The 21,483-nt window shown below is 44.7% G+C and overlaps 1 protein-coding gene and 1 long non-coding RNA gene across 2 annotated transcripts in view; both read left to right on the top strand.

The window, feature by feature from the left end:
• Rora (RAR related orphan receptor A) overlaps positions 1-21,483 on the top strand; it is a 674,381-nt gene that overhangs the window by 251,545 nt on the left and 401,353 nt on the right. The gene's annotated exons all lie outside the window — the stretch shown is intronic.
• The window catches only part of LOC110344142 (uncharacterized), a 202,707-nt gene that overhangs the window by 134,078 nt on the left and 47,146 nt on the right, over positions 1-21,483 (top strand). Inside the window, exon 2 of the long non-coding RNA XR_002386470.2 lies at positions 1-21,483. This exon is cut by the window's left edge and continues 57,560 nt beyond it; it is cut by the window's right edge and continues 47,146 nt beyond it. This is a non-coding gene — a long non-coding RNA (uncharacterized LOC110344142).

The raw sequence follows: 21,483 nt of genomic DNA, 5'->3' as shown, positions 1-21,483 counted from the left end.
GGACCACATCATAATGACAGACATAACCAGGGCCTGAATACCTTTTTCTCTAACTGCCTCTGTCTCTCCTGGCTCCGCTGGCTGGGGTCACATTTTATGTATGCTGACTCAGAGTTCATTTTGCTCTCTTGCTTGGTAACGTCTGGGGGTGGAGATGATAAAGTAGATGCTTCAAAGAACACATAATATATGAGAACATATACTTACCAGTACATCCATATAAATATTGCTACATCAATCCATGCATAAATATGCATCTTTATATTAGTAATCATATGCCATACTCTTCTTCAAAATTCTCAAGATATAGACATGCAACAAAGATCTTAAGTAATGAGTGTTTTGAGAGATTCTTAACTTCAGGTTCTGGTCTTAATCAAAATCTATATCCATGCCCTATTGAAAATATGGATTTGGCCCGAAATGGATCTATGGATAGTCATTTTATGGGATGCATCACTATAGGGCAGTGATAGTCAACCTTTAGAGCTTTTAATGATACAAACAGCACACCGCTGCCTGTGTGCCATAGTTTCACCACCACTGCTATAGGGGCTCTCAGGATAATTCTGCTGAGATGCCAGGAGAGTATGACACTGGATTCCTGGCCCTGCAAAAACATCGTGTCAGTGGAAAGTTTGAACCTCAATAACAAGTTGCTCCAATTGGCTTTGACTATGAAAATTGGTGCTGAGTTGGACTGACTTCCTTGGCCAAACTCTATAATCAGAATTCTGTTCAATCACGTTCAGAGTATTTTTGACGCCTGTTGACTGTGCTATCACATGTTTATTTCTGTGGCTGACAAAACATATTTAGCACATATCAGGTTTATCAGAAATGTGACCGGATTCTCCGTTGTAGTGAAATTCGGGGTCAGAGTGTTCTGTGAAGGGAAAGCAGGTCTCTGGAAGGACAGAGGGATGTCGTCCCATCCTGTGTGTAACTTTCTAGATGTTTCATTTCTTCATTCATCTAGTGTTTAATACATCTCTGCCATGTGCCTGATACTGTTTTTGGTATGGGCAGTAGTTCAGAAGAAATGTAAAATTTCCTCTTTGGAGGCTTACGATTTTTAAGTGTTAAGTAAAGTAACCGTTAAGTTTTGTGAAATAGAAAAGATAACATTGGTGGATCTTGTAAAGTAGCTGGGGAGATAAGACTCATCTTCTAGAAACTAATCATAAAGTCCTATCTATGGAATATTGTTACGGGCTGAATTGTGTCCCCTTCAGAAATATTGACATTGAAATCCTAATCCCTTGTGCCACAGTATGTAACCATATTTATAGAGAGGATCTTCAAGTGGGTGATGAAGTTGAAGTGAAGTGATTAGGGGGTGCGCTCATGCAGCATGGCTGATACCTCCTCAGAGGAGAGAATGTGGACCCAGGCAGAGACGGGGAAAGAGGAAGATGATGTGAGCCTGGGGAGGAGAAGAAGGTCTGCAACCAAGGATCATTTCAGAAGTAACCAACTGCTGAGCCCATCTTATTGGACTCCTAGCCTGCAGAACTGCAGGCAGTAAATTTCTGTTGTGTAAACCAGCCGATCTGGGCTACTTCCATGTAGCACCCTGGCAGAGGACAGTAGTGCATACAGAGTGAATGCTAATGTGTAGGTGGGGATGGCAGCGACCAAGGGTTGAGATAGGCCGTTGGTCCACTTCTGAGAAGGGAGGGAGGATGGCATAATTAGGATTGCAGAGGGGGAAAAAGAAAAGAAACCAGTGCTTGGAAGGAAAAAAAATAGCTCTTTTCAAACAGAAAAATCAAGACGCAACCCTCTCTTGCTTTACAGAGGAGCAAAACGGCTTCATTTTGGACCAGTTCCTTCCTTTGCTCAGATATATTAAGTTCTTCCGGTGTAAGACTCTTTGTCCCTTGTAATTATACATTTGGCATTTCCTTAATGCTAGGATTTAGAGTTTTAAGCCCAGTGAGCAGAGACCATTGCTAATTCTACATTTGGACTCCTGCCCCGACCTCTGTTGGCCCTTGTGATGTAAACTAGGTGGCGAGAGAAGCAGCAGACTGAGAAGGCCAGATGCCAGTCTTTCCTGTTCTGTCACTGTGATGCTGGGTGACAGGGTGTTGAAAAGTTGAGCTAGGAAGAAAGGGTGGGGCCCCAGATCAGAGACAGGAAGTCAAATGCTGCACACGCTGGTGGAGGGCAGAGCATGTCCCTGGCACAGGACACATAAGTTGCTCACAGGACAACAAAGTTGTACCAGGACTCAAGACTGCCACATGTGACTCCCATTGCTGGCCTGGAAGGGATCTGACTTCCCTGGGAAAGGGTCTGGTTACTTCTGTCCTCAATATAGAAGGCCCTTCCTTCCCACCCCATAACAACATAGCTCTTATTCCTTCTTGTCTTGAGCCCCTGGGATTAGACTTTTCCCCCTGTCTGTCCCCTCGGTGGCCAGCAGGACCTCCTAGAGGTGAGGCTGGCTGCCCAGTCCCCTGTAAGGGACAGATACACAGGGGAGGCAAGGGCCCCGTCACCACATGCTCTCCTGAGTTCATCACAGCTCGTCTGACCCCTGCAGATGGAAATGGTCATGGACAGGGACATGCTGTAGTTCCCCCAGCATCTCAGGAGTCTTGGCTATGCCTGCTTTATGGCTGCCACCTGGTCCATGTCTGCACAAGGCAGTGAGAGCCAAAACGCAGCTTCTTCTGAGGCCTAGGGAACACCCCTGTGGCACCATTAATGTGCTGTGCTCCAGTGTAGCTTTTATAATGTGTGGTTTGCAAGAAACTCCAATGGGGCCCCTGTCCACCCCCAGCCCCTCGGAATGGCCTTTCCCAGGCAGCGACTCATGTGTGTCTGACCCCAGGCTCCTCGGTGCCGCTGGACCACCTCGTCTTTTCCTGCTGAGCCAGCGTGCATGTGTCTGCTGCTAGGGCTGCAGTGCTTGAGCCAGGGACCCGTGTTCTCCCCTGTTTCTCCTGGTGCCTGTGCACACCTGCCTTGCCTTCTGCTCAGACCACTCACTGTGCCACGATTCCTGTGTGTGGGCATCCTGGCTATGAAGACTCATCCAGCACCAGAAAGGCATTAGCAGAGTGGGAAGAGCTGGCAGGGATGGAGTCAGAGCAAGTTCTGTTTTGAAACCAGGCTCTGCTGTACCACTTACATGCTGTGCAAGCAGGGAAAAGTCACTAAGGCTTTCTGGGCTGTGGGTTTCCCACTGTCTTAAGTAAGGTGAGTCCATCTCCTGGTGATACAGCACGTGCATGTGAGTGAAAACAAGCAGAGTGCTGCCTACACACAGGAGGTGTTAACCTCCCCTCGCTTGTCTTGTGTCTCCATTCTGTAAATTAGGAAGAAACAATAATTTGGTGAACGTCCCCTGAATGTCCCATCCAGAGAGCTCCATCCAGGGATCTTGGGGCAGTGAGGAGCTCCTGCTAACCAGGGTAGAAGCCACACCTGCATCTCACTCAGATGTGCTCACACAGGAGCCTCCCTGGGCCGTTCCCGCTGAGTTCTGCAGCCCAGCAGAACATCGTCGTGGGCAGGGGCACAGCACTCAGAAGGGCTCCTGGGGAGGGGCTCCCATAAGCTTCCCCTGGGCAGGGCCCTGAAGAAGAGGAGGGAAGCCTCCCACAGCCCTGCAGCCTCTTTGCCAGGTGACTGACCAACCCAGGGGCCCGAGGGCCCCGCCTAGATGGTCCCAGCTTCCTTCCTGCCACCAGCCAGAAAGAGTTCACTGGCCTAGCTCCAAGGGAATTCAGGATGACCTTTTTAACTTCTGGTGCCCCACCCTGGCTCTGAAATGGGACCCCCTGTACCTTCAGCATCGGAGACAGACAAGTTCTCACCTCCAGGTCTTAGAGCAGTTCAGAGCGCAAACTTTAGAATCAGAGCTGATCTCACCTACTGAGTACCCAACTTGGGAGCAAGTCCTTTGCCCTCTGAAAGCTTGGGTTTCTTCCGATCATCAAGGCTGTCTCCTACTTCAAGGATTAAAGGAGATGATAGTTGCAGAGCGTCTGAGTGGCCGGCACACATGTCACGGAAAGGAGGGCACAGGGTGGCTCTGTGCACTTCCTCAAACTACTCCCCTTGAAGGAACCCCTCCTCCCACCTGTTAAAACGAGGCCTATTTCTCATAATCACAAGTGATACCAACTCCAGATTGTCTTTCTGATTTTCAGTAGCCATTTGCTTCCCTTGCACTTACATCCTGACTACCATCTACCATTTCCTTGGCCTTCATCTCTTGCTATCAGTTCTTCTGGGAAGGTCTTTGATGTTCCCCACGTGCTGTCAACCCTTTCAGAAAGGACCATGGCACCGGTGTCAGCCTCCATGGAGCCTGTGATCACCAGGGAATGTTACCTCCCATATCCGGGCAGGTGGACGTGTTCAGGCTGTCGAGCTTGATGTTTGAAATACCCGCCAGCATGTCTAGGTTAGCTCAGAGATGTGGAGGGTCAAGTGCAGGGTGGGTGCTGTCTCCCCTCAGCTGGGGTTCTGGCTGCTTGCAGGAGATCGGCCCCTTTGGTCTGTGAATTTCCTGTGTGACCAGGGAATGTTTGAAGATGGGCCTGGGAATCACCATCCTCCTGAGAGCCTTCTTAGTCCCTGGTTCTGACAGCAAATGCTGAAGCGAAAGAAATATTTCCACCCATCCACATGAATCGCTTATTTCTCTTACAGCTAGAAAAGGGGCTAGGGAATAAAGAATTAAAGGCTGCGTTGGGGGAGAAAGTGAAGAGCCAGGCTTATTGAAGAGCCACCAGGTCATTTTCTAGGCAGGACAGGAAATGCCGGACTTCTGCAGCTCTTGGGTGGAGCTGGTAGGAATATAATTGTTTCAGCTGTGATAATCGAAGGCGTTAAAGAAGAAGCCCTACCTGAAACACTTCTGGCAAAGCATAGGCGCGGGAAAGGCAGAGTCTCATGGCTACGGGAGGCAGAAGGCATGTTAGGTCAGGACTGGGAGCCTCCCAGTGCCAGCAGAACCCATCCATCTGCAGCTGGCGTCTGTGACAGACCGAACCCGAACACCAGTACCTTCCCTGTGGCTCTTTGCAGATGCATCCACCTGATGCAGGCTCTGCATCGCCCGTACCTGGTTCCCCACTGTCATGTCAGCCTGCGCTTATTTAGGCTTTGGCTGGAGGTTCTCAGCACTCCTGGAGCCTGGCCAGCTTGACAACATATAACCGAGGATTCGACCATTAAGGCCATGATGGCTTCTTCCCCTCCTGCCTCCTCCTCCCCTTTGGCCCATTCATGGCCCGGAAAGTCTCCAGGGAAGAAAAAGGCTCCTGCCTGTTCACGTCCTGGGCCAGCATTGCAGATGAGATGCCTTGTGACAGCACAAACTTCGTTGCTTCAGACGATCAGCAGTTGCTTTTGAAGTCTCTGTGGGGATCACTGGGCAATAAACATTTTCTTTTACTTATTTTTCTTTTCTTGTGGATTTTGGCATCTGGGATCAGGTACGGCAAGATCAGTGACCACCAGAGAATTCACCCTGTGAACAGCTTTCCTCAAGGATCACTTATCTTTGTCCCTCATACTAGGCAGGGCTTTGTCACAGATACAGATGTCATAATTTGGTCCTGGACTTCAAGTGGCCTGCAGTGCAACCAAAATCCACAGCACAACCATTACCTTGATCCAAAATGAGAAAAAAATGGAGGACGGGGGAGTGTGGCAAATTGAAGGGCGTGGGGAAAGAAGCTGGTATTAAAAACTCCAAGAATGTGGTGTTGGTGCTCACTGTTGATGAAATGGCCAGACTTGGGGAGGAGGATGAATGAGGTCCTTACAAACTGGTCCCTAAGCCTGAACACTCTGGAGTCAGATGCCAGTGTCCCAGCTGTACTTCTTCCTCGCTGTGTGATCTTGGGCAAGTCACTTACCCCCTTTGTCTCAGTTTCCCCAACTGGAACATGGCAGTGATCATGACAGTATCTATGCATGAGTGGCTTCGAGGTGATTTGAAGTAATTCCTGTAAAGCACACAGCTGAAAGGCTGTAATGACGGTGATGCACAGAGAGAGTAAAGAGCAGAATGGGCTGGAGTGAGGGGAAGGTGGTGAGGTCGAGGAGTCATCGAGTAATTTAGCTTTTAGGGGCCAAAGAGCCATCCAGAGGAATATGGACTTGGTGCAGCAGGACAGGAGGAACTGCTTTTAGAAGGGGAAAAAAATGTGTGCTAAGCTGTAATGTTGTAGAAATGGATTTTAAGGGAAAACTGTTGTGTCAGCGATTTGTCCTTCCTAGTCATCTGAGTCCCCAGTCCCTGTCCCTCTCATCAGATCAGCTGGGCAGGCATCTAATCAGCTATTCCAGTGAGCCAAAGCATAACCTATTTTCTGAGCAGGTAACCAGGTATCTTATTTTTAATCAGATGGACAAATATGTTACCTGGTTGATAGATACTTAAAGCGCCATGGCAACTCCAGCATCTCCTTCCCAAGAGGTTGCCCAGTGCTAGGCCAGGTTTCAGGACAGGTGAAAATGACTGGCTCATTTGTTCCTGACATTTGTCTCTGTCACAAGAATTTCTTAAGAGTGACATGCTTGTTAAATGCATCAGCCCCAAGCTAATGATTTTATGGTAAAGCCAGATATCTTCTTTTAACATGTCTCTGTGGAATTGTGTAATTTTGGAGTAGGAACAGACAGCAGAACTAATCTAGTCTTGGTAGCAAGGAGAGGAAGATCTATAAACTGAGGCAGGCAGCTCTGTAAACCAAGAAGAAGCATCCATAACCTCAAATTCTACTTCAGGCAAATTTTTGCTCATTCCACAGAAAGAACTGTTCCAGTGTATTTTGGGGGCTTCTGGGAAAGTTTTAACAATCTTTCCTCATTGCAGAAACTATGGAGGGTGACTCCTCTCTTCGTGAACCCCCAAACTCACCCCAAGTCTGTCAAAGGAAGATAGAGATGTGGTGAATGCTGGATGGAAGAATTGAGAGATTTTCTCAGATGTTACTTTACCTGTACAAATCTATACAGAACAAGATGCCCTTCTACCGAGGATCATGGAATCCAGCAGCAGAAGGAGCATTGAAGATCATTAATCCAGTGTTTTATAAAGTGTGTTCTACCAGTTCACCGAGACATTAAAAGGTGTGACATTTTGGTCCACTAAATGTGGAAATGATGGCTTCAAGGATACTAACAGGTTGATCAGGAATTTCATTCTTGAATGTGCTACATGAGCATTGTGACTCTCTAAGAAAGAGATATAAGCATGACTCATATTTATGGGTGATTTCTCTGTGTGTGGACAGGTCCACATGTGTGTGCATGTATTGCTCTTTACTTTTGCAAAGAGCCCTTTTTATTTTAAGCCTCTTGGCAACGTTTGACTCCTGTGGAGTTTTGGGACACACTGCTTTTGTCTACCATCTTAGTTTGCAGATAAGGAAATTAGAATGGGCCCTGTCGAGTTCATAGTTGAACTAGGACTCCAGCCTGGGTCTCCTGAACCTTTGCTTCAAAGTTCCAGAATTCAAATTAGGCACATCACAATGTCACTTAACTGCAGTTGTCTGAATGTTTCCGGAGATAATTCTTTTTTAATATAGACTTCATTTTGCCTCTCCATGGCAGTATATCTGTTGGCTACTCTGTTACACAAAGGCATGCAGCCGTAAACTATAATACGTGTCCTCTGACTAGTAGACGTAAAAGAAGAGAAAAGGAGCAGTTTCTTCTTCTCCTTGATAAGTGTCCAATAGAAATAGGAGGATATGTCAGCTGGTAATCCTGGCTTTGGAAATTTCCAAAATTCTATGCGTAATTAACGTTGGCATGTATCCGTAAGGCTCTTTTAGCAAGTACAACTTTACTAGGCATGTCAGTGTGTAGCTTTATGAGGTGTCTGAAAAGTTCCAATGTTCTGGGCTCTTGTCTTTCTTGTCCAAAAGGGCCAGGCCCACCCATTGTGTCTCTGAGATGCACCTTGCCAACCACCTGAAAATGTGCCTGAGACACGCTGCTGTGCAAATGTTGCACAGTCATCTCAGGTTGCATCTCACCTGAGCAACGATCCAGAAGGCCACCTCTCAAATAACACATTTTGTGGACATGAGATTTTTCTCAATGACACCAACTATTCCTCGCCTGTTATTACCCAGCAACCTGTCATCCCTGTGAGCCTTTCACTTACAACAATTTTATCTCATTTATTCATTGGATCAACTATTGCTAAGTCTTAATTACTCGGCCTTGAATAGGATGGTTAATTCCTCTGGGTCTCAGTTTCCACACCTGTAAAGTAGGGATGAGGTTGTAGCTCCCAGGTGGTTGGGAAGATTGGATGTTATTAAATGGGTATTTTTCATCACACCTGGCTTATACTAGACAATTTGTACAGTCATTCACTTCCAGGGGGCAGAATTTATATTATGGGGGATGTTATGGAATTCCAGTTTCTTCTCTCTCCACCTCTAGCCAAGGCAGTTTGGCCATAAGAAATATTTTAGATAGCTGTATGGTTTGGGAAGGAGGTAGTGGGCCACATTAGACCGCTGCATCCCGAATGATTCTCCAGGGCCGAGGATTTAGCTCAGTGGCATTGTGACTGCCTTGCAAGCACAAGAACCTGAGTTCAATCCCTGGTACCAAAAAAACAAAAACAGAATGATTCTCCAGGGCAGCTTTTTATCAAGATGAAATGGAATTTGATTCTCCCTGCACACGAAGGCTCAGGCAATTTGAGCCTGGTGTTTAATCCACTATGAACATCCTTTGTGTGGAACCTCTGTCGTCACCATTTAGGAAAATTAATATTTATATCAAACATCTTCTATAATGAGATATGAACCTCTGCCCACCAAAGTTCTGGCGCAGATTTTAGATTTGCATGTTTCCATAGTCAGGTTGCTGAATAATGTATTTCTCCAATTGGAGAAATAAAGTAGATGAATGCTTTCAAAGGAGACATTGAATCAAAGCGGATCACTCAGTCTTCCCTTTCCGAGGTTTCCTGGATGGGGAAAGGGTGAAGATTCTGAAATCAAACCTATTTCTTAGATCATTTTGAATATTATATATGTTAACAAAGCTTCTTAAAGGGTGAACTATGAAAAGAAGGGGACATAATGTGATTATATTTGGGGACCAATGTTTGCATTTGGGAGGAAAAGTGTAGCAGTTTGCTGGTCTAATTGGTTGTTTTGCAATAGCCTTTGCCTTCTTTTCATTCTTCCCTTTTTTTTGTCATTTCCTCTGTGCCTTTTTCCCCCCATGCACCTAGCTCTGACCCTTAAAGCCTAAGATCAAATATCACCTCCCCTAGGAAACTTTTTTGACGTTCAGCTGGGAGAAGGGGTCTTTCTCCATTTCAACGTCGTTTGTCTGTTGCTTAGCTGAAGCAACTTATGCTGAACCAATTACCCTTTGGGTCTGTGGGCCTCACTGAACTGCAGCCCCTTCTGCCCCTTAGCAAAGTGTCCTTCTCATCTGTGTTTTCCAGGCACAGTGACTGTTGCATAGTAGGTCTTTAATAAGTGTCTTCTTAAAGAAACAAATGAATCTTGGGACCCTAAGCCCCACCCTTACATCCTGTAGCCAGGAAGATGAATGGTGCAGTGGAGCTGATGGAAAGGTGGCTGAAAAGGCCTCTTTGGCATCCTAGTCCTTCCATGCAGAATAGCAGTGACAGGCACAGTGGAGTCCTCACCTGCCTTTCCTGGCAAACTTCCTAAATGTGGATGTTGAGAGGATGTTAGTCTTTTCTCTGCAGTGAAAGTGTGGGCTGAGTTCACAGTTTTAAAGCACTCTTGTAGCCCCCACAGTCTATTTCAGTAATAGGCACATTGCAATGATGCCTTCTTCGAATTGTATCATAGCACAGTCACTTCTCCTTCCGCACAGCACTCTCCCCCACCCACCGTCCTGGGGCAGGTTGGAATCACTGCCGTGGAGCGCAGTGCCTGGCACGGAGAGGGCACGCTGCCCACAGGCTGAGGATGAATGGGTGTGTGGAAGATGACGACAGCAACAGCATGGTAATCCACCACATCTCGTGTGATGCAGTCCCGAGAGCAATACGTGAGGTCTAGGACTAGAGTTGCTACCCATTTCCCACAGGCAGAACTGGCCATGAGAAAGAGTCCAGAACTTGCTCATAATCTCAGAGCTGATAACGGGTGGAATAAAGACCCACACTCAGGACTCCCAGGCCTTGAACCATACCCCAGACTCACAGATTCATCTGCTGTTTATGGCAGACTGGGTATGTGTGCAATATTTCTAAATTTTTATCAGTGCATGTCTGTAGTACATAAGGATTCTGGTCATGGTGGGGAGCTTGTACCTGTACCTAACACATCTGTTCCTACTGAGACACTTTTCCCAGGGCAGCAAAGTGATCCTCATAATAAGAGTTATATTTATTGAGTCCTTAAGAGAGGTACCCAGTAGATGCTGAACACTGTAAGTTCTCCTAGCAGGCTTGAACACCACTGGCTAGCCATTGTTCCCACTTTCGTCTCACAGATGAGGAAACTGAGGCATGGAATGTTTATGTACCCTGTACTTGGCCACAGAGCTAGTTCACAGTAAAGACATGATTTCAATCCAAGTACTTTAAGTTCAAAGCTCCTGCTCTTAATCCCTCAGCTGTACTTCCTCCCTTGAAAGACCAGTATTCTAAATTAGGACGTGATCAAAATATACAGTGAATATTTAAATTTCTTAAAAATTATTACAGCAAAAGACACATTGCTATTAATGCCACTCAAAATACTTCCCCTTGGTTTTAATACATTTATCCTATCATTCTTGCCACTTTCTAAAGCAGTTATGGAAGTTCTCTTTCATGAGTATCTGTAGAAAGTATGATAAAAAAATTTCAGTGAATGCTGCTGCTGCGTGCCATTCAACAGAACAACTTGCTTATAAAACTAGTATAGTGTGTCCTCATACACCCTGTTCACCAGACCTGGCACTGTGTAACTCGTAGCTCCTCTCCCAAGACAAAATGACCGTAAAAGTAAACATTTTGAATCAATTCAGGACATCAGGGTAGCCACAATGGCACAACTAAAGACCTTCATTGCTTCAGAAAGTGGCAAGAACAATAGAGAAAGTGAAAGGGAGTATTCTGAGAGGGATTAATGGCAACAGATCTTTCACTATAATCTTTTAAAAATATTTAAACATTCATCATACTTTTCAATCACACCATATATCATTGTTTCTTAACAGATCAGTGGTCTGTGAGCAGTTTTGACCTTGGGTAAATTATCTAATGTATTTGGGCTTCTGCTTCTTGATTTGTAAAATGAAGAAATTAATATCCACACTTTGGATTTGCTGAGAGAATTAAATGGTAATACATGAAGAATGTACTTTGTAAGCTATAAAGCATTATACAAATGAAAGTTATTACTGCCCAATGGGAAAAAATTGCAACAAGCTATTCCAATAATAATTCAGTTGAACAAGTGTTTATTAAGTTTATACGATGGGGAAGCCATGATCAAAATCAGAGAAATAATTCTATTCATCACCGAGTGTAATTCCATTAAATTTCCAGCAAGAGAATCTGCTTTTTCAGCTTCTTTTTGTTGCAAATTTGCTAGTGAAATTACCTAACAAGAAAGGAAACAAGACCAGGTAAAGCAATTTTGTTTAAAATGGTGCCCGCCATTACAATGTTGTTCATTATTTTCTAACTGTTTTCAATAATACACCACCCTACTTAAGAGCTTTCTGTACCATTATTGCAATTGCGAACATCATCTGACCTCTTTGGAGAGTCCACGTCTGTAAACTGTCCTTTTTTCAATGGAATAAACAAAATGAATAAACAGAAAATTGGTTAGAAAGCTCCACAGAAGAATCAGAGAGGCAACAGGACTACCAGGGTTTGAAGTCAAAATTCTCTTTTTGTTCATGTTGATTTGCTTGTTTGTTCTGTTTTTGTACTGTAGATTAAACCCAGTAGTACTATACTACTAAGCTACATCCCCAGCCCTTTTTAAATGTTTTTTTTAAATTTTGAGAAGTTAACTTGCCCAGGCTGGCCTCAAACTTGTGATTTTCCTGTCTCAACCTCCCAAGTAGCTAGGGGGAAATCAGAGTTTGTGATGGGGTCTGACTCCTCCTTCCGCTCTTTCTGACTCTGTGACCTTTGAGTAAGACATGTATGCTGGCCGAGTCTCCATTTCTTCACTAGTAACACCCAGCAGTAGTTGCTTTGTGAAAAACTCTTTCTCACTGTGTGAATGTGAGCTCATGTTATTATGTCCAATCCCCAAGAATATTTAGCATCTTTTTGAAAATATTTGTACTAGAGTTAGAACCAGGAATTTTAAAGTCACACAGTCTGGGTCTGGGTAAACAGATGTCTCACCACAGGACAACTACTGGCATTTATTGGGAACCTACTGTATAACCAACAAACAAGAGATAACTGGCGAAAATGCCCAGTTCTCTCTATAATTATATATTGAGTTCAAACCTGTCATTACTAAATGGCTTCGAAGCAGAACAAATCAAGCCTCGCTGCCTTGATTCACCTGGCTGTCCTGCTCCAGATGTGATGAGAGTTGGATGAGACCCATCAGGGACTTGAGATGCTCAGGAGTAACAAGCCTTTCCTGGGACTCCTGTGAGTTCACAAGAGGGGACACTTCACCTGCAGCTTCAGGTGTAACGAGATTTCCTCTCGAAGGCATTGGCAGCAATCCCTTGTCACTTCTGTTAAATCTCACAGAAACTCACCAAGGTCAATAGATGATGAGTGCCCAGACCCTACGGGGACAACACCGGGACCCTCCCAAACACCTTCATAAAGTGAAAGCTTGCAACGTGTACCTATGAGAAGGATTTAGGTCCCACCCTTACTTACACTTATGGGTAGGTCCTCTTTGAATATGTCCAGAGACCCATGTAGGCAAGATTTAGCTTCTAACCTACAGAGATTAAAATCATTCTGAACATTTCCGTTGTCTTAAAAGATCCTTCTCACTCTTGTAAAACCAGTGTTTGTGCCACATAACAGATGGTATGAAACAGGAGTTTTATCACTTGATTTCACATATACACTAAATCCAGATAAAGATATAAGGCAGAGCAAAGTGAAGAATGCTAAAGACGAGTAGGAGTGTGTCCATTTCTTGCACTCCCGTGGGATCTGTGGCAAACTGAACAAGACACTGGATGACAAGGCAAAGGGTAAGAAGCGTCCCCTCGATCCAGACTCCATGTCTCATGGCAGGGCATCCGGCTGCAGAGTTCAGGTTCAGGTTCAACAAACAGAACCAAAGCAGGGGACCTCAGTGGTGCCATAACCCATCTCCACACCTCCAGCGGCTGTGCTGGTCACACCCACAGCTGCATGGCGTCCTCCCGTGTGTAGCAACACCGGGCACTGGAGAGACAAGGGGGCATGGTCTTTGGACAGTTTATTTCTTTTTCCTGCTGAGGTTTCTCCTTTAGCTCTGTATTGAGTAGTTTTATCCCTGGGAAGTAGTGCTGTCCCAATAGCTTGACTAGAGAAGCCAAGCACAGTGAGGGCTGGCAACTTCTAGCCTTTTCAGTCTGAATAGTAGGAGATGATTCTGACGGCTGGAGAGTCACACGGGCCAGCAGCTTCTCCATCAGCCTGTGAGCCTCTCCAAGGAGGGTCATGGCTTGGTGCTGGGGTGCTTCTATGAGCCACAGAGCTCCTGGCCTGGACGTGGAGCTTTGGAAATGATAGAATTGAACGTAGGATACTTCCATGGACTATATTCCTTTGCTCCAGGGAAGCTTAGAAAGACAGCTCATGTGTTTTTTCTCCATCACTGTTGAGTATACTTCTGTTCAAATCCTGTCTGCTTCCCATCTGCCTCTTCACATCCTCTTCTCTCACCTTCTCTGGAGCAACCTTGGTAACTCCAGCCTTTGTTGGCATCTCCCGATTCTGCTTCTCTCCTTTGAAACCAGGAGAGAATATGACCAGTTTCCTGTCTCCAGTTCTTCAATAGGTTTGGGTTTCTAGGTTCCCAGAAAGCAGAGAGAAGGACCATATTCCACAGGGGAGATATTTTGGGAGGATGGAAAAAATTTGAGGCTAGAATTGGAAGATCCAAGTCTGTATCCTGGTTCTGTCTCTTAATATTTGTATTATCTTGACCAAGCCATGTGCATTCCCTAAGCCTCACTTTTCCCATCTTTAAAATAGGATGAAATGATGGTTGTCACAAGGGAACATAAGAATTAAATGTGGTTGCTTAGGTAAAAGTGTCTGTCATAAATTACATACTTATTGTTGTTTGCTGTTGTTTATCTTTGACAGATGCAAGCAGTAGCTGGGAACTTTATCTATTTTTAGTTGCTATTTGTTGAATGGCTGGGAAATGAACCAGAAGGAGTGTTTTGCCTTCCAGCAGTGACTCCTGTACCTCATTTGTAAACACTGGCATTTTGGAGTGAGGAAAAAAAAATGGATTTGTTTCTTTTAAATGGATGGTACCTTATATTTGCATCACAATAAAAAGTGGAGGCGTGTTTTCATTCCATTTTATTTTTCATCTTTGACAACTGTGACTTCTTGTTTTTGGATCACACTTGCCTAGGAATAAAAATTAGAGCCTCCATCTCCAGATCGTTTTGGCCCCAATAATTCTGGTAAGAGCTTTTCCCAAATGCTCCTTTAGCAATCTGGGCATCTCAGGGCATAGGTCCTGTGACCTCATTGTCTTGGCTGGTTTTGCTCCCTCTGTGGCTGTCCCTGGTGATATCTTGGGTGCTACAATCAGCAGCTTGTCCATGATGCATAAGGAGCTGGTGGCCACAGGGGTCAGGTTGCTGCATATGGGTTGCACTGAGGCCACTTCTGATGTCCATGGGTAGTTGCCTGGAGGCCCTGTGCCCTCTCTACTGCCACTCTACTCAGTCACCTCCTGGTACTGCTGAGGCTGCGGGCAGCCAAGCAGCCAGGACATCACCTGTGTTCAACAGGTCCTGCCGATGTTTGGGAGTAAATAACTTTTGTTGTTTGTTCCGTTTTGTTTTTACGTTCATGCAGTTGCCCCATCCATTTGCACGGGACACTGGACAGTTGGGATCACTTGCCTCAGGCTCTTCTGGCCAAATGGATGATGTGACGTCATCCTGGTTTTCCCACGGCAGAGGTGGGCTCATGATTCCAAGTCTGGAGACATGCCCTGTAATATACATGTGTGTAGCCCAGTGTGAATTACTTTAGGTTTGCCAAGGAAATCCCCTTTCCTGGCCTAAATATTTCCTTCTCCAAAATCCAGCTGGATTGATGTTCCCTTATTTCTCATACTGCTGCTGGAGAGAACAGAGCTCTGTGCCTGAGAGGAAAGAGATGGAGCAGACAGAATCCGGACAGAGAGCCAGTGTTCTCCCTGGCTGCAAGAGGCCTTATTTCTCCTAACAAGCTTGGGCCCGGGTAGGTGCAGCTTAGGAGCCTCATCCTGTCCCTCAACTTCCGGTCTGCAGTGACCCCCATGTCCCCGTGTTCCTGAGTGGGACTCAGCCACTGCCTCCAGGCTGTGAGCCAGCCAGACCTGCTGGCCCATTGGCACCACCCTTCTATATTCAAGAACGCAGTGTGACACTCTGCCCCAGGGCCACGGGCTCCTTCTAGAACCAGGCATCATCTCTTTCCAAGATGGATCTTTTGCAAAAGGGAAGGGGACCGAGACATGGGGGTGGGGGTGGGAATGAAAAAAGAAGGAAGATGTATCATGTACCTGTACCAACTCCCCATCACGAATATAAGCATTATGTACTGCAAACAGGTGCTAATAACAGTCTTTTAAAAAGAAACGATGAATGTTCCTGTTTCCCCAGGGTACATGAAGTAGATATGCTCTTGAATTTGGGTTTGGAGACAGCAGTAGTGCTGATAGGTTGTCTCTGTAGCTCCAAGGTGCTGCATTGGCAGGGTGTCTTCACCTCTCGCCTGCCTGCCTTCTGCTCTTAAGCCAATCCACTGCTGGTCATCGCTGCAGCCAAGTCACTGTCAGTGGAGTTGGGTCCATGCTGGCCTGCAGCCTTCCTGGCCACAGCAGACAGGGGAGCAGTCTTAAGTGTGACTCTTGCTACTGACATATTTCTAGGCTCCTGCAGGGACAATCATTGGAAGCAGTTTCCTGCTGTCTGCGAATACGGATGGGAAGCATCAGCCGGGAGTTCTGGGCCATGCTGCTCAGTGTGTATAGATTTCTGGTTTATTTTTCCCCACCTGCAGCTTCACCCATGAAGGCAGTCAGTGCAGAGTCCCTGGTCCCCAATACTATATTTAATACCACTGGCAAGGTCTAGACTAGTGGTTCTAGCTCTAGTTGAGAATGGAATAATAATATTATGAGGCTCTCTCAGAGGCTTTCACATAATACTGAGGCCCCTGCTTCCCCTCAGACCACTTACATCAGACTTGCAGAGCGGAACTAGGGTGAGCTGGGCTGCAGGAATTTTTAAAGCTCCCCAAGTGCCTCTCATGTTCAGCACATGTTGCAGTTCTCCAGTTCACAGGACTTCTCTGACAGCTGGATGACCTGTGTGTGTGTGGCTTTTCTCCACAGTAATGCACCAGTGGACTATGAAGGCCGAGGCCTTGGTTTCATGCTTTGTGGAACCAGTGGAGCCATATATTTATGCTCATGCTACAGACCCTCTCATCTGCTCTGCTGCGAGCCAGCTGCCCACTTCTGCGCAGTAACTGGCTGAAGGTAACCATGCCCTACTTGGCGAAAAGGTTGCACGTGGGCTCCACTGGGCTGAGTTTCTCTTTCTGTCTGACACAGTCCCAGAAACACCAGCCAAACCTGCACATTGAGAACATAGTTCTTGTAGAACCTGGATCAAGAAATTTCTATATATCCCTTTTCAAGTATGACTGTGATTATAGCAAAGAACAGAAACATCTCACCAGAGGGACTGCAAGAGCCAGAACAAGATTGAATAGAATCAGTGCTGACCTTCCTAAGTTAACTCGAGATGTACAGGGGGACAAAAAAGAAATGGAAGAGGCTAAATGCTAAACCTGGCCCAGGGCGTGTAAAATACCCTGCAGAACCTGCCCACCTTCTTCAACACCCTGGTTTCCGGCAGCATCAGAACAAAGTTGCCTTCTTTCTAAACCCTAGTGGAAGGGAGGGTGCAGTCAAAATCAGAAGGTGCTGCTGTGCATACCATATTTCCCTGAAAACAAGACCTATCCAGAATATAAACCCTAGCAAGAGTTTTCAGGATGCTCATAATAAAAGCCATATCTCAGAAGTGAGGCCCAGTTAAGATCCTCAGCCAAACAGATGCATTTAGTAAGTCCATTGCTACACACGATGGCCGTATTGAATTTTAAAATAAAAATATTAATATATAATTAAATATAAATAAATAATATTATTGAGACTATTACTTAAAATAAATAATACAAATTATAAGTATCTGTAAATATGCAAATGGGCACCTTTGGACAAGAGGTAAGCACCTGAGTAGATAGATGAACTCAAGACTTTCTACCAAATGACCAATCGAAGTACAGACACAACGTACCAGTAATGTGTGCACTTAGTAATGAACTAATGTGGTTGTGTCTAATACGAATCTTTGTAATTCAACTCATCATTTGTTGTAATGAAGCAGTATGAGAAGGCTCCATGGACAAGAAGTACTCATTTAAGGACGGTTCTATTGCTGGACATGAGAAACTAGAGCTAACAGTTCTACAGAAAATGGAGTTGCAAGAAATATAAGCCAGAATTTGGGGTTTGGAGGGTTATGATGATGTTCCAGAAGAAGATGACAGGACTGTATTTGAATAAATGTAGATTTTCATACATGAATTGATACAGTTTTGTACATGAATAAATGTAGATTTCTATGCATGAGCAAATAAATAAATATAGATTGTTGTATATGAACAAATGTAAATTGTTGTACATGACAATGAATAAGACATCCCCTGAAAATAAGCCCTATAGCATTTTTTGGAGCAAAAATTACTAAGACCCAGTCTTATTTTCAGGGAAATCCGAAAGCTACTTGGGCTTGCTGTAGAATATGATGCCAGCAAGGACAGACACAGGTATCCTGCCTCTTGCTTCCAGGACTCGGGTACAGCAATTCCAAAGGAGAACACATGCTAAAAATAGGAAGTTGTTATTCAACCATTCTATCAAGGTAGAAAAGAAAATCTAATAAATTTGACCTTGAGCGAGCTGCTATTTCAATTCTAACAGGGCTCTGTGGGCTTGATAATATGATTAGCCTTGTTTGTTCCAGAATGTGTGAGCACAGCAAGGGCCAGCATGGAGTTGTGTAAAAGTCTCTCTCTCATTACACTCAGCTTCCTGTGTCTCCCCAGCCTCATCCCAGGCTATGTTCTGTTATCACTTTTTTTTTTTTTTTTTTTTTGGTACCAGGGATTGAACTCAGGACCTTGTGGTTGCAAGGCAGGCAGGCGGAACCACTGATCTAAATCCCTGGCCCCCTGTTATCACTTTTGCACATAAACCTAAAGATAAAACTGTTTGTGTTTCAAAGGAGGACAGGGAGAGCAGAGAAAACACAGTCTTTGGTATGTATGTGCACACGGTGTTCTGACAAAGTATCATGCTAACAGGAAAATTCTGTTAAATGATATAAACTGATTTCATGTTAGTGCTCACATGAATGTATGCCTGAGGCTACATCCCTAATGTGAAGTAAAGTGTAAGACAGGAGAACCTAAACATACACCTTCTTATCCACAGACAACGGCAGAACATCTCGCTTATCCCACATAATTAGCTTTGAGAACAGAAATGTAAATGGAAGGCTGCTTCTCAAATTTAACAACACACAGAGGGAAGAGCACTGATTTGGGATTTGGCCTGCCCTGAGCACACATCTCAGTCTATTCACAGGCTCCATGGCCATGGCCGTGGCCATAGTTGTGGGATGTAAACTCAGACTCAGTTTCCACAGTGAGGTGTGAGGTCTAAAGAAGCTACTGTGTGCAGAGTTTCTAACTATTATTTAGGAGTCCCATAAGTAGTTACTTTTTATGATTGACTGTGGATGTTAGCTGAGTGTGGTGGCAAGCGTTTGCAATGGTAGCACTTTGGAAGGCTGAGTCAGGTGGGGCACAAGTTTAAGCCCAGCTTGAGGAAATTAGAGACTAAAAGACCTCTCTCGAGGCAAAAAAAAATTTTAAAAAGGGGTTGAGGATGCAGCTCAGTGGAAGGCCTTGGGGTCAGTTCCCAGTGCCACCCAAAATAAAATAAAATCGATCAATCAAAGCCAAAAACAAGCAAGCAAACAAAAAAAAAAAACCTATGGATTTTGCTGATATTTTAGTTTTCATCTAGATTCATCATATGAGAAAAAAATTCATACCTTCAAAGCATGAACAGCGGTCTTACCAAGATATTATGGATTAACTCTTAGAAAGAAAGGGTTTGCTTAAAGACTTAGCAAGTTTTATGCACAGGACATTTGCCTGCTGACCATACTGGTGGGTGATGCAAAGATCAATAATTACCTCTGTAAAAGCTCCGCTTCTCAAAACCATTTCTTGATCCTGATGGCTGTGCCACTCACCAGTATCTGGTTCACATATCTTTTCTTTTCAAAGGCAAATATTTAAAACTGTTCCTTAGCTCCAGAATCTTTGAAGACGGGAGAAAGCTGTTTCAGTGATGAGAGGGAGGTCTTCGATTGCTGACACTAACGTGTGGAATGACTCATAATTGCATAAAAAAGCAAGATCAAAAATTGATTTTAAAATCCAAAAGTTTTCTTAGAATACCAAGTGAACACTCACCAAGGAGCTAAAAATAAAATAGATAAGTCACTGGAGATCTTGAAAAAGTATCCTGAGTGGGATCATACTGGAAGCCAGCTCCTGTGTCCAGCCAAAAAGTCACCCTTGAATGATTCACTGTGAGGGTCCATGGTCAGCCAGGGTCCTGTCACTCCCTTGAAGCATCTGAAACCACTGCCCCCCACCAGAGAGAGGGCTGATATCGAGACGAGCCAGATTGGCATGGGTGCCACAAGAGCTAAAGAGAATCATAAGCTACCATCTTATTAAAGAACACAGAGCAAAGAATGGCAAAACAGTGTCATTTCAAAGCTTTTAAGCCAATTTGTCCATCCCATCTATTATAAGGACCAAGATCCTGAAGTTCAAGGAGGTGAAAACATTTTCCTGCGATCGTGTGATTATTTGAGACTTTGAGACCCAGCTTGAATGAACTTGAAAGTTGAGCCATAGGTGGCAAGGCTCCTGGTCACAGTGGTTGCTCATGTAACAGTTTCCCACTGTACACCATGGAAATCACACACTGTTCCATCCCTGCAATTTCAGGCTCACAAGGCTGACTTACCCATTTTATAAGGACAACTTGTTTCCTACACAGTGTCAATTCTCTCTTCTATGGCTTCCATCATATAGGAGGAAAACTCAGGGCCAATCCCCTTAGTCAAGACATTTTTTTCTTTTGCTCTGTTTCCATTTATGAATGTATTATTTACATGCAATAAAATCCACCAATGGCAAGCATACAGTTTGATGAATTTGGGCAATTGTGTACAATCATATCACCACCTCCAGAGTCAATATACAGAACCATTTCCTCACCCCAAAAAGCTCCCTTGGGCTTCTTTGCTCTCAATTCCTTCCTTCCACCCTCTGCCCTCCAGCAACCACAGATCTGCTGACTGTCACTATATTTCGTCTATTCTGGAAGTTTATATCAATGAAAGCACACAAGACGTAGTCCTTTGCATTCAGTTTCTTTCAATTAACATAATGATTTTAAGATTCATTAGTATCCTTGCACATATAATTATTTCATTTCTTTTTTACTCCTGGGAATGCATTCCATAGTATGGCTGAATGTATAAAGTTTTTATCCATTCACCAATTGATGGTCATTGGGATTGCTTCTAGGTTGGGACCATCAGGAAACATCTTAGCCAACAGTTTTTAATCTTCGATTTCTTTTGTCTCCTAATCCCTTGACCCTGTCTCTTAATTTTTGTGGCCTTAGGTAGTTTACCATCTCTACTATACAGAAACATTTCCACAAAATGCTGATGCAGTGGAGGAATCAGCCTTCACCCTCTCATGTGTGCCTCTGTAAGGGACCCATTCATCCTGAAGTAGCAAGGCCAAGGGCCAAGGCTGACTTGATGACCTATTTAGTGTGCTATAATGTCATTTACCTCCTCAGCCGGCCTTCGAGGACACAACGGAGTGCCACAAAATGCAGTATCTAATATTTGTAGGGAGTGGAGTAGTGTGGTTTTCTTCTCCTGCCTTGTAGAAATATGCACACACTCTTGATTCAGCCTTTGGAAGTGCTGAGGGAAGGACGGAAGTCCAGTGTGTGACACTATCCTTGTTGTAACTTTGCGCAGGCTTTGGATCCTGGGAAGAGTTAGCACTTAGGCCTAACAGGACCGACTCTCCTGAAAAATGCACTGTCCCCTGTTATAATTCACCGTAATGAGCCGGGAACAAAAGGTTGTGAAGGAGAGTATTGA

This window comes from Heterocephalus glaber, unplaced genomic scaffold (assembly GCF_053883595.1).
Source record: "Heterocephalus glaber isolate CG9 unplaced genomic scaffold, H.glaber_assembly_v1.0 deba00001689, whole genome shotgun sequence".
In the NCBI taxonomy this organism is placed as follows: domain Eukaryota; kingdom Metazoa; phylum Chordata; class Mammalia; order Rodentia; family Bathyergidae; genus Heterocephalus; species Heterocephalus glaber.
Note: the sequence above shows the minus strand (reverse complement) of the source record. Positions and strands in the feature narration are given on the sequence as shown.